The following is a 12,428-nucleotide window of genomic DNA, read 5'->3' as shown; positions in this document are numbered from 1 at the left end:
CCACTCCTGCCTCCCCACCTCCCACTGGATGCATTAACCCTTTCCTGCCTCCTGACTAGAACTTCCTGCTGCTCACTGTTGGAATGCTTGCCCCACAAATTTTTCCATGCCACAAAAACAGTAAGCAAGCATCCCCAGACACAGGCAGACTTGAGTCAGCATGTGTGGGGATGAGTGCCAAGTCAGGCACAGTGCAGACACAGGTTTTCCATGCAACAAAGGCACGTTTACGAGGCCCTAGCACTGGCAGAGCACCAGTGCTAACATCACCGGCCATCCCTGGTCTAGCACCGGTGGATCACTGGTGCTCTACCGCTTGGCGGTCACATGGACTACCAAATGGCGGAGAGGTAGGTAAGCACATGGGGGGGAGGCAGGGAGGAAGCATTCCAGGATGGGCAGAGGGTGGGGAGAGGGGGGAGGAGGTGTGCCGGGGAGAGGGAGCAAGGCGGGAGGGAGGTGGAACTGGCCGCTGGCCCAACCCGGAGGCTCTTGATTCTACCGCGACCCAAGGGTTGCCGTAGAATTGAGTAGCCCTATTGTGGGGCTACATGCCTTCCCCCAGGAGCTGGCGGAACTGCCCAGAGAGTACTTAGGATGCTGTGGCAGCCATTTTCAGCACCATGGTAGCCCCATGCACCAGGCAGCTCAGGATTGGGCTGCTTGATGGTGAGTGGGGGGGGCCACTTACACAGTGCATTGCATTGCCTGTAATACTTACTGCACCACCCACCCATAGCTACCCTATTGCAATACAATACAGGAAAGCTGGGTTCAAGTCACCCATTTAAACAATAGGTTTATTATACCATGGCACCAATTACTTCTCTTAAGTTATAAACTTTTATAGTTTTACAAGCATTTTTTATAGATGTTATTTTTGTCATTTCCAGGCTGCATTTCAGAAACCAGATTTCTATACTTATTATACTTCTGTTGGCTGGATAAGAAGACAAGACCTAAGTCATGCAGTGTGCATGAACTGGGCAAGCTGTCCTTTTATAGTCATAAAGAAAGTTGGACCGCAGTTTGAGAAAGAGACAATTTGTAATCCTGCTGCAATGCAACATTCCAGACAAGCCCTTGGAGAGTTTCAAAGCTCACAGTGCTGGCAGTTCTCTCGCTCCAAGAATTTGAATGCTTAATGCTGGTGCTTTGCAAAGTGACCTGGTAAAGAAAGCATGGCAAAGGGGAAGGATTAGCAGTCAATGGGAAGGCAAACCAGGCAAACTCCCTCTCTGCCTAGGCTAAGTGTGAGCTCTTGAAAGGAGAAGACACGCAGAAATCGCACTTTGCAGACTCTCACTTTCCTCTTCAATGAATCTATTTCAAGTACTTTTCCGTTTAATAAAAATAATAGAAAACAAAACCCTGGTGGAGTATCCATCATTACTGGCAGGGGATTGTAGAAGGAGAGAGTATATATATGGGAGTTCCAAGGGAACCCGGAAGTAGCATGCAGTAATATACCTATGTAGACAGCAGGGCCACCTTTAAGCCAATTGGACCAATTGCTTCCAATTGGGTCCTGTGCCTAAGGGGCCCTGCTGGTAGGGTAATCTACTCTAGTCTTGTCAAAAACACACAAGAACACATTGCAATGGGCATTTTGAATTTTTTTTCTAAATAAAACGTAAAATCAATATTTTTGCTAGATCATTTCATAGTCACTAAAACAAGTGGTTTGTCCTATTTCTTTTTTAAAGGTACTCTACACATTTTCTTTGTTTACTTGTAGGCTTACATGGGAACAGAAACCCCACATGTGCCAAGACACAACCTGTACATCACAGCAGCTGCTTCCACTCAGTCTGCAATCTTATACGTGCTTTCCTGGGAGTAAGCTCCACTGAACACAATTGGGCATACTTCTGAGAAGATGTGCTCAGGGCGTCTGTAAGATTGCAATGTAGGAGACAGTAAGATTCAAAAGACTACTAAATGCATTTTTTCCTCTCTCTTTTTTTTTTTTACATGATCCTCCCACAAATCGTTTGTAGTGTTATACATATGGGATGGGACATCAATTGACATCAGAAAGCAAAAAATGAAATTTTCCTCTTTGATTATATGTTGTAGATGCAGACTAGAACATCTTCCAATAAACTTTTTTTAAAGAAAAAAAGAAGAGTATAAAATGAGTACTGCACAGCTTTGGGGGACAAGTAACTTTTAGATTGGTTAAATTAGAGTAAATTAAATTAGATTAGCTTAGACACTTGTGGATGAAGCTTTGTTGAATGATATAACAGCAGAGTTGTTATGGCCTTATCCTATCCAACTTTCCAGCACTGATACAGCCATGTCAGCTCATTCTGCAGTTGGGGGGGGGGGGGTAGTCACAGAGGCTTCCTCAAGGTAGGGAAAGGTTTGTTACCTTGGGACTGCACTGCAGCTGCATTGGTGCTGGAAAGTTGGGTAGGATTGGGCCCTCTGCCTCTAAAGATTAGGGCCAGGAGGGAATCACAATTCATACAATGAGATGTGTGTGTGACAACACTTCTGAGCAAACTGTACAGTACATGTTGAAATACACACAAGATGATGTGAAGATGTAGGGAAAGGATTTGTGACACACATCACTCACAAATGATGTGATGGCCTCTATCCAATAGATGTCAATGATGTAAAGTCCACAAGATACTCACAATAGCAATTGATGTTGCTGAGGTTACATCATGGATAGCAGCAGTATGTTGTGAGAGATTGCTGAGAAAATGTGATTTCTTCAAACAGAACAACCACCTGGAGGAAAAATTCCTGGACCACCCACAGCAGCCTAATGACCATGGCAGCATAAGGGGAAAAGATATTGGAATGAAACCTACAAACTCAGGCATGAGTAAAGGCAATATGCCAATATAAGCACACATTGGCTATAATTTGTGTGCACGAGAGCACATGCTAAAAACAGTAGGTTGGATCTAGAGCAGTGCTTCCCAAACTCCTACAAGGGAGCTGGGAGCACTGTAAGTTGTTGCGGGGGAGGGGGGAAGGCAGCAACATGATCCCAGGATCATATCTCCTGTGGGGATATGGGGGGGGGGGTCAAGGGGATGCGTAAAAGTGTAAAAAAGTGTTTAAAAAGAGAAAAATGGCACTCCTGGTTTTGTCATGAAAACTGGAGGTGCCTGGTTTTTTTTGTTTTTTTTTAGACTTTCGAAGGCATGGTGACTCCTGCAGAGGCTCCTTGCACCCCCCAGAACTGCAGCACTGGCTGCAGGTAAATAGAAACCCCCCTCCTGTCCCCGGCAGCAGCACGATCCTAGGGATCACATTGCTGCCTTCCCCCCTCCCTGCCTCTTAAAGACGCATTGGCCAGTGCTTCCCAGTTTGAGAACCACTGCTCTATAAAAATGTAAGGTGAATTATGCTTAAGTAATTTGGCTTTCTTGCCTCCTTCCCCATAGCAGCCACCTGTGCCTCCCTCCCAAATCCATTCTTGAGGGTTGGGTTGAGGATTTACTTCTGGTTTCATGAAAGTGTCTTCTGGTTGTTTCCATTGGCCTGTGGAGGTCAGCAGTTGCCTGGCCCTAAAGAAGGAGGTGGGTAGCAGTGCCTATTGCCACTGAACAGGCGGATTGCAGGAGGAGGACCCCTGATAGCCCATCACTCATTTCTCCTGCTTTGTCCCCTTTTTCCTTTTTCAATCTGGGGTTTGGGAGAAGGAGGAGGATCCATGGACGTGAAAAGATGGGACAGAAGTGGAAACCCCCTGCCAATCTACTGCTTTGGGCAACAAGCTGGCCTCATGGATGGATCAGTCCTAGGATGGGTCACAGAGGAATGCAGAAGGTGAGAACTGGGAGGACTACATTACAGGAGTGCAGGTGTCTTTCTGCTTACGGCAGGCACCTTTGAGCCCAACCCAACAATAGGAATGGTCCCATTATTTCAGATTTATTAGGTAGCCCAATCCTAACTAGAATTGGGCTGACCTTTACATCAGCATAACACAGTTCTGCCATCATAAATGACCATATGGTGGCACAAGCATCACACTGGTGGGGGCCATTTTGATTCTGCTGCTGCCAAAGGTGGCAGTTTCTGGGTTTGGCTGTCACTGCCAGCTACCTCCAGAAGTGAAGGTAAGCCAGTGGTGGGGGTGAAGAGGGCTGGGGGTGAGCGGAATGGGGTGGGGATGGGGGTGAAGGGGAGTTTCTGGGTGGGTAGGGGGCAAACAGGAGGTGGAACAGGAGAGGGAGGAGCAGATTTTGGCAGCACCAGCATGCACCAGATCCTAACCCCATTCCCTGTTGCCTTCCCTCTTCAGCTGGCACAGATCCCAAGGAGAAAGGATTGGGCTCAAAATTAGGTAATTTCAGACATTTCTGTTCTTCTCTTGTAGATATCATGATTTGCAACAGCACATGCTGTTGCTTAAGCAATTTGGCTTTCTTGCCCTCCTTCCCCATAGCAGCCACCTGTGCCTCCCGCACACACACATACACACACTTTAGAAGAGTTCTCTTTTGCAATAGTGGCAAAAAGGAGAATATCCATCCACTACAGCTGCTGCTTTTCTCATTCCCATCTCCTGGTAAATGCCCCTGTAGCTTACGGAGTGATGATGGAGGAAGCCAAAGGTATAGTGGTCCTTCTTTGGTGGGGCTCTAAAATTCTGAGGCCCAACATTGCTTGTCTGTGGAATTTTAAAATGACACCCAGCTGAAGGAAGGGCCACTGATTTTCCCCCTCCTTCTGTTCAATGGTGGAGATGTTTACCAGGGAGTGGGGGAAAGTAGTGACATGGAGGAGAAATCTCCACCATCTGCTTCCCAAGTCAGAGGAGAGCGTTCCTTCATATCACAACCAGATGAGCTCTGAGGGAGACCTCATCCCTCAGTCAGTGAATGCTTGGGCAACCATTTATCCCAGCCCTAACAAGAAAGAGAGAATCACCAAGCACTAAACAATTACTGCACTTAAACAATTGATGTGGCAAAGAGACACTCAAATATTCTATGAGATAAGAAAACACACATGCTAACATGTGTTTATTCTAAAGAAAATGCCCATTACCTCTTTAATTTCTGTATGTATAGTTTGGGCCTAAGTCAGACAAGGTAGGAGAAATTTGGGAAGCATCAATTCACAATGTGTTCTTTTTTAAAGTTGAATAAACAACAGAATGGGCATATAAAGACGAATTCAGAAAAGATAACATAAAAACATGCCAGTGCCTAACTGAAAAATCAGTTATCACATTTTTCTGTTGTTCTGTAGCAGAGAGAAGTGAGTGGAGATGTATAACAGACAGCCCTGTGACACTTTTAACCACTGTGGTGTTTTTTCCCCCAGGTGTCAGCCACATTCTTCCTCTTTCTAAGGCTCTTAAGAAAAACACCTGATTTTTATTTTCTGGGATATTTCAAACTCTGTTATAATTGCAGTTTTGAGAGAAAATTCAAAAAAGCATTACATTGTCAGAATTCCCTTAGAGTAAAATAGATGTGGTGGAATAATCATTTCTCTGGAGACACTGAACCTTTCTGTATATCATTATCATGATTACTCAGATAAATCGCCAAAAGTCTGTTCACATTAGCTTGTCCTAATGCATGTTCTTAACAGCTAGTAATTGACCATAATAATAATAATAAATACAGGTATTTATCTACCGCCTTTCTTGGTCATCAGATTTCTTCTCAGACTTTAATTCAAGGCGATTTACATAGGCAGGCTGTTCTAAATCCCTGTAGGGATTTTTACAATTCAAAAAAGGTTTTATCTTTCAAGAACCACAACATTTCAGATGGATCTTTTATGATGTGGTATCACATTCTGGCCTCTAGTTTCCTCCCATGCAGGCTGACAAGCAGCTCCTTCATCTCTCACTTGAAGGGCGGCCAACGAGCAGGTGGAATAACTCGGCTCAGCTTGTCCGCTGCTTCAAGGTCTCGCCATTCACAGTGCTGTTGGCGATCTTTCGATGTTATCTTCAGGCAAACGGAGGCTCTACCCTCTAGACCAGACCTCCTGCCCTAATTAGAATGATCTTCTGTGGCTGGGCTATGTCATTCCCTCTAAAAAGAAAAATATCCTAGGATTTCCTTTTGCCTTGAATGGACATTAGGGGGTGCTATTGTACTGGATGTCTCAAGTACCCAAACAATCAAAAATCTGAGTAGGGCAGCTCTATTATCTCCACAGTACTGTGCTCTGTAGTCCCATAAAATGTAAAAACATGAGTTTCTCTTATAAAATCAGTGATTAGTTCAAGATGTAAAAGCTTCTGTTCAGCTAGCAGTGCCATTGCACAAGATGTATATATTGCTGGTATCTTATCACTTCTAATGATAGATTATGAAAGATTTTCAGTGTATTAGGAGACTATAGGAAAGAAAAATTTTGAACCTGAGTTTGTATGGTTGTAACAATTTACGACATATAATATAATAATAATATAATATACAGTATTTATATACCGCCTTTCTTGGTCTTTATTCAAGACTTTATTCAAGGCGGTTTATACAGGCAGGCTTATTAAATCCACGCAGGGATTTTTACATATTGAAAGAAGGTTCTCTCTTTCAAGAACCACCACATTCAAGATGTTACACTCCGATCTGGTTTTAACATTCTGGCCTCCATCCTCCCACACTCCGAGCAGATGGAACAGCTCAGCTGCAGCTTGCCGGCTGCTTCAAGGTCGCACGGTGCCGGTGGCCTCGAACTGGCGACCTTGTGGATGTTAATCTTCAGGCAAATGAAGGCTCTACCCTCTAGACCAGACCTCCTGGTCTATTTATGACATATTTGATTGTTCATTATTTTTCAAGGATCTTAATGCTCAGATTCTTTGGTCTGATGTTCAGAACTTATCCCCCACATCACATATGGTTTTTCTTTTACTGCTTTATCCAGGAATACATGCCACTTGTATTACTTGCTTTGACGTAACTTTTTCTGCAGAACATTGAATCAGTGCAGTGGGATGGATGGCCTAAATAACTTCAGTGTTGCTTTATGTTTTTTGTTTTGCTATGCTGCTTTGAAATGTTTTTAACTGAAAAGGATGATATACATTTTAGAAATAATTAAATAAATTTAAGAAACTTTGTATAACACACAATTCTTTTAAAGTTCATTTTTCTGCTTTTTTGCTGAAGCAGGTATCAACATACCCGTACAATTTGGAGCAGCCAGCAAACCTGCACCTGGGTTTCATAAGCTCTCTGCTTCTATTGTCCTAAGTCAGTCCTCCCCAAACCTTGGCTGGCAGTCCCAAGCTTAAAATGTTTGCAGTCAAGCATAACCCAAATGCTTATTATAATCTCTTTAAGATGTTACTATAATGTATTTCTTTCAAGAATGTCACATATCTGAAGGCAGTCTTTTCCTGGATGGATAAGAGCTAGGAAAATTCATACAAGACAGGTGCTGTTGGCTGGAAATTCATCAGTTTGAAGAGGCTTACATGTTACCAAAAGGGCTGTTTTGTTTAGGGGAATTAGTACACTACCCTTACTGGAACCTCAGGATCGCAGGCTGGATAACAAGACGGCATAATGCAGAGAAATTCTCTTTAGCTTAAAGAGGAGACTGGGAGAAAGATAACTTTTAATAAAAGATTATAGCTTTATTACTAAAACACAAAGGTAAACATAATGCACATGGAAAAATGATAGGTATATGTTCCTTGGTCCTAGTACTTGAATCTAGTGTACCTAGCTTTCATGGTGGTTGCGTGTAAATGTATTTGGTGCATCCGAGGAAATTAGAAAAGGAAAAGGTTGTAGGGAAGGATTTTAGGGGTCCCTGGTCTGCCAAACCCAGTTGCTAACTAAGGATGGGGAGAGAAGGGGAGAAAGGGGGGGAAGAAGGAAAGAGTTTCAGGCGCTAGTTTTAATATGGACTGATTGTGTCCAGGCTTGACTACTGCAGTGCACTTTATGTGGGGATGACCTTGAAAACAGTACAGAAGCTTCAACTCATACAATGGAGTTCTCTAGCTATTAACCTGAGTGCATTGTTATGAACCAGTATTGTAGCATCTGCAAATTTGCTGTTGAGCCTAATTCAAGGTGCTGGTTATTACCTTTAAAGCCCTAAACAGTCTAGGCCTGAGTTGTCTGAAGGATCACTTTCACCTACATATTCCTGTTCTTCACATCATCCCAGTTTTCTTCTCTGGTTCACCATCAACACAAGGTTTGTTAGCATCACCCAGGAACATGGCTCTTTTGGTGGTATTACTGTGTCTATGGAACACAGTGCCAGAGGAGGTCCATTAGATCTCCATATTGACAGATCTCCATATATGACAGGTCCATATCTCCATATTGACAGATCTCTTAATCATGTCCATTAAAAAGTAAGTTCCACTGTGTTCAATGGAGTTTACTCCCAGCGAAGTATGTATATGATTGTGGCCGCCTTGGTCATGTGCTACAGCATGAGAAGGGATGGATATAAACGAATGCTTTAAGCACTCTCAGAAATCCTTCCTTTTTCCATATTCCTTTTAATTGATTTGTTCTATTCTTGCTCAACTGTTTTATTGTTTGAATTTTAGTGTTGCCGGAAGTTTTGAATTTTTGGATGTTGCATTTTTATTGCAAACCACTTTATGCAAATTTTTCTTAGGAAAGTGGTATTAAAAACAATGAAATAATAATACATGATAAGAACATTAGTTCCAATTCCTAAAGAACACTTATAGTGGTTAGTCTTTTGCAGTAAAAACAACAATGAAGAGTTCTGTGGCTCTGGATGAATCAATGTATTGTGACATAAGTTCCTTTAATTCCCATCAGAATTAACTTATAGGCCCCTATTTATTTTTTTAGCTATTATATTTATTTGAAAAATGAAAAGTAAAGAGCAATACAGTTCAGGTCACAGCATGTTTCTCCTTGGTTCATATCTGTACACTTGATTCCCTACTGACAGGAAATCTTAAGAGGCCTGATCCCAAGAAGAATGAGGCCTCTTCAAAACCTTCTCAGATGACATGCACCCACATGGTTTCTCAACCAGAATATTTCTTAATGGGATAAGATAGCACTTTCACCACATTCTGACTACACTATCAAGGCTCTCTTAAAGCATTACACATAACATTGGTCCCCATGAGTTCTATAGTCAATTTTTAAAACATGCCTTTGCAAACCCAGCCAACTTCTCCAACTCCTGCCCCAATCTACAAAATATTCAACTCCAATAAAACTCTTCTTGAAAATATGTCTCTAAAAGCCCTACAATTTTGGTAAAAGTTATTTCTGACTAACTGCCTATGGTCTGAATTTTGTAGATCAATCAGAGATGTAAACATATTTGAGGCAGGAGAATGAGCTTTACGTAAAAAGAGCCTAGTTGGTTGAGTTCTCGCTCTGTGTTTCTCCGTCATTACATTTTCTTTCGTTTCATTCTTCTCAATTTCATTCAGTAAAGGCGGCTGTATTTACATCTGGGCTTCCTTTCCAGATGGGACATTATTAATAGATATACAGATTGCATGCATACACAAACAGTGTTATGGGCTTGGTTTCTTTCAATCTGGACTGTATCAGTTTTGTTACATTTTATTATGCTTCTGGTTTTCATTAATTTTTTAAAGTCAAAAGTGGAACATTGGACATCTCTCTTTCCCTTCTTTATGCAACGTTCCCTCATTCCATACCTAATGGCTTCTATGCCACTGCAACGTAGGTCTTTGAAGGGTAGGGGGGTTGTGAATAGGAGGTGAGACAAGGGAGTGGGGCCGTGGGGAGACTTGTTTGCCTCAGGCTTGTTAACTTGAGCATACTCTCTCTTTCTCAAATTTGTTTTCTCAGCTGGTGGCACACTGCACTACTGCCCCAATGCCATCAGTCCTGTGGAGAACAGTTTCATATGGGATCTGAAGTAGTTTTTAAAACAGAGGTGGAGGCCGAAGAAAAAGAGAATTTAATAACAGCTTGGAGGCTGAATCTCTATATTTGCTTAGCATGTTGAAATATGCGCTGTGTAAACATTGCACATTCCACCTGCTGAAACATTTGCCAAACAACTCACAAAAAGGACTTGCTTCTTTTACAAAATAGTTCACATTTTCCTTGCTTTGCTTTATGAGCCGTTGACTTAATATGCCATCCCACTGCCTCTGCCCTTCAACTGACATGCCTCAACTATTATAGATCAGTACTTTCTGAACCTAGACTGTGTTTTTGGAAAATATATTCCACCCATGTTCTGGGAAAGATCAAGATGGCATACCCATCACTCCCATGAAAACTTCCAGCCAGGCAGTGACCAGACCCGTACCTACTTAGCTTTGGCAAGTTTGCTAGAATCTAGATCATTTGGCCTTGCACCATGTCCTGGTTGGCAACCTTCAGTCTCGAAAGACTATGGTATAAGCCTATAGCACCTGGTATTCCCAGGCGGTCTCCCATCCAAGTACTAACCAGGCCTAACCCTGCTTAGCTTCCGAGATCAGATGAGATCAGGCATGTGCAGGGTAACAGTTGAAAGAAAGATTCTTTTTCATTCTGGAACACATTTGTGTTCATCTGCATGACTGCATTGCAAATTCCTGTCATTGTAGTATTTGGGCACTATTTGGGGGGGGGCGAGATCCTAATTTTTTTCCTAGAAGACACATGTATATAAATCATTTGCCTCTTTTGCCCACACATGAGAGTGCAGTGTCTCCCATGGATGGGGTATATCGTCAACGGAGAAACAAAGAGGGAAGTGCAAACCACATTGGACTTCTTCTACCCTCCTCCTTACATTCCCCCCAAACTTCTGAAGTGTGACCCTCAGGGCCCAATTCTATGCTGTCCACCACCTTGTGCTACAGCAATGCCAAAATGGCCTCTGCTGTATCCTGCAGGGCAGGAGAAGCAGCCACAGATCTCATCAGGGTAAGGGAACATCAGTTCCCCACAGCCCTTATGGGTTTACTTGGATCTGCACCAACAAAATGCTCGTGCAGATTTGAGAAGCCCATGTTGGGCTTTCAGGTGCAGGAGGGGGGATAGGATCCAACAGCAGCCTTTGTCACCATCCCCACGCCCTCCCAGGCCTGAACTGCCCCACAGGTTGCCCTCCCCTGCCCAGAAACAGCCTCTCCACGTCCTTCCCCACCCAGTTATGCCTTCCTGCCAAGAGGCTGAGAACTTACTGTTCACGGGTACCCAGCATCCTGACAAATGGCACTAGCCTTCCTGCTGGCACCTCTCCCTTCCTGGCTACCGCAATGTGCCTTATGGCACATTTGCAACATCCATTGCCTGGGCAGCACGCATGCGAGTGGCACTGCTCAGGCAGAGGATTGGGCTGTAAATGATCAAAACTAGCCCACACCTTGAGAGTTAGGCTTTCAGATAGACTCCTAATGTCACAGGGTAGTGGGGGGGGGGATATCTCAGCTACTAGACCTCTCTTTTTGAAATGATGCAAAGTTTGCAAGGAGGAAATTATTTTTTTAGTTGTTAAAATGTATGGGTTTCTCCTGACCTTGACAGAATTAAGAATCTTTGCTGGATAGTTTGATCACTAATTGTGTTCTTATCTTTATTTTGTGCAGTAAACTCAAAGATTATCTACACTGATGAAACAGATAATGTTTGTACCCTGATAGTTAATACGGTATAGTGTTTGATGGACATTGAGCAGAAGAAACCAGTGGGGTATAGTGGTTAGAACATATTGAATTTACACAGCACAGGTTTGGGTTCAAATCCCTGCTCAGCCACAAATCTTACAGAGTGACTTTAAGTACAGTACCTGTTAACCAAACCAACCTCTAAGGAATGTAGCAAGCATAAAGGGAGAGAAAGAGCCATGCATACTTTCTAGTGGAATAAAAATGTGGCAAATAACTAGGAGCGAGCAGCATAGACTCTTCCCCAAGGTTAAGTTACAGTTAAGTAAGATGCAACTGATTTTTACCGCCCGCCCCCCCCCCCCCCAAAAAAAAATTGCCCAGGTGCTAATGTTGGGTATCACAAAACTGCAATTTATAGTTCTTTAACAAATAGCCAAGGCGGAAGGATGTGAAGGCTACATGGATACATGATTCTGCCCACCTGTTACCTTGACCATCAATGAATGGATGATTTTAGGCAAAAAAAACTATTTCTCAAGCTCACCTACAGTATGTGTATAATACTACTGGCTTAATTTTGGGGTTTTGTCAGGATTGTAAAGATTACCAAGGAATATGCAATGTGCTTTGAACACTTGGAAAAGTACTACATAAACCCTAGGTATTATGATGGGCTACCGCTACCTTTCTCCTTTGAATTTTCATAAAGAACCACTGCCCCGCATCTCTGAAGAAAACCACAATTTGCCCTAGTAGAAACGTCTGCCCTCCTCAATTACAAAGCCAAGCCATGTGCAATGGATTCTTTGCCTCCTTGCAGCAAGTACGTTTCCTTTAAAGCATTTCATCCCTTTTTATCATAATTTGCTAATGCCTGAAACCTGAATCA

At 42.9% G+C, this 12,428-nt stretch overlaps 1 pseudogene; it reads right to left on the bottom strand.

The window, feature by feature from the left end:
• Positions 1-10,342: 10,342 nt before the first annotated feature.
• LOC136650429 (5S ribosomal RNA) lies at positions 10,343-10,459 on the bottom strand (annotated as a pseudogene).
• Positions 10,460-12,428: the final 1,969 nt, after the last annotated feature.

This window comes from Tiliqua scincoides, chromosome 4, assembly GCF_035046505.1.
Source record: "Tiliqua scincoides isolate rTilSci1 chromosome 4, rTilSci1.hap2, whole genome shotgun sequence".
Taxonomy (NCBI): domain Eukaryota; kingdom Metazoa; phylum Chordata; class Lepidosauria; order Squamata; family Scincidae; genus Tiliqua; species Tiliqua scincoides.
The sequence above is the reverse complement of the archived record's forward strand: the minus strand, read 5'-3'. Positions and strand labels throughout refer to the sequence as shown.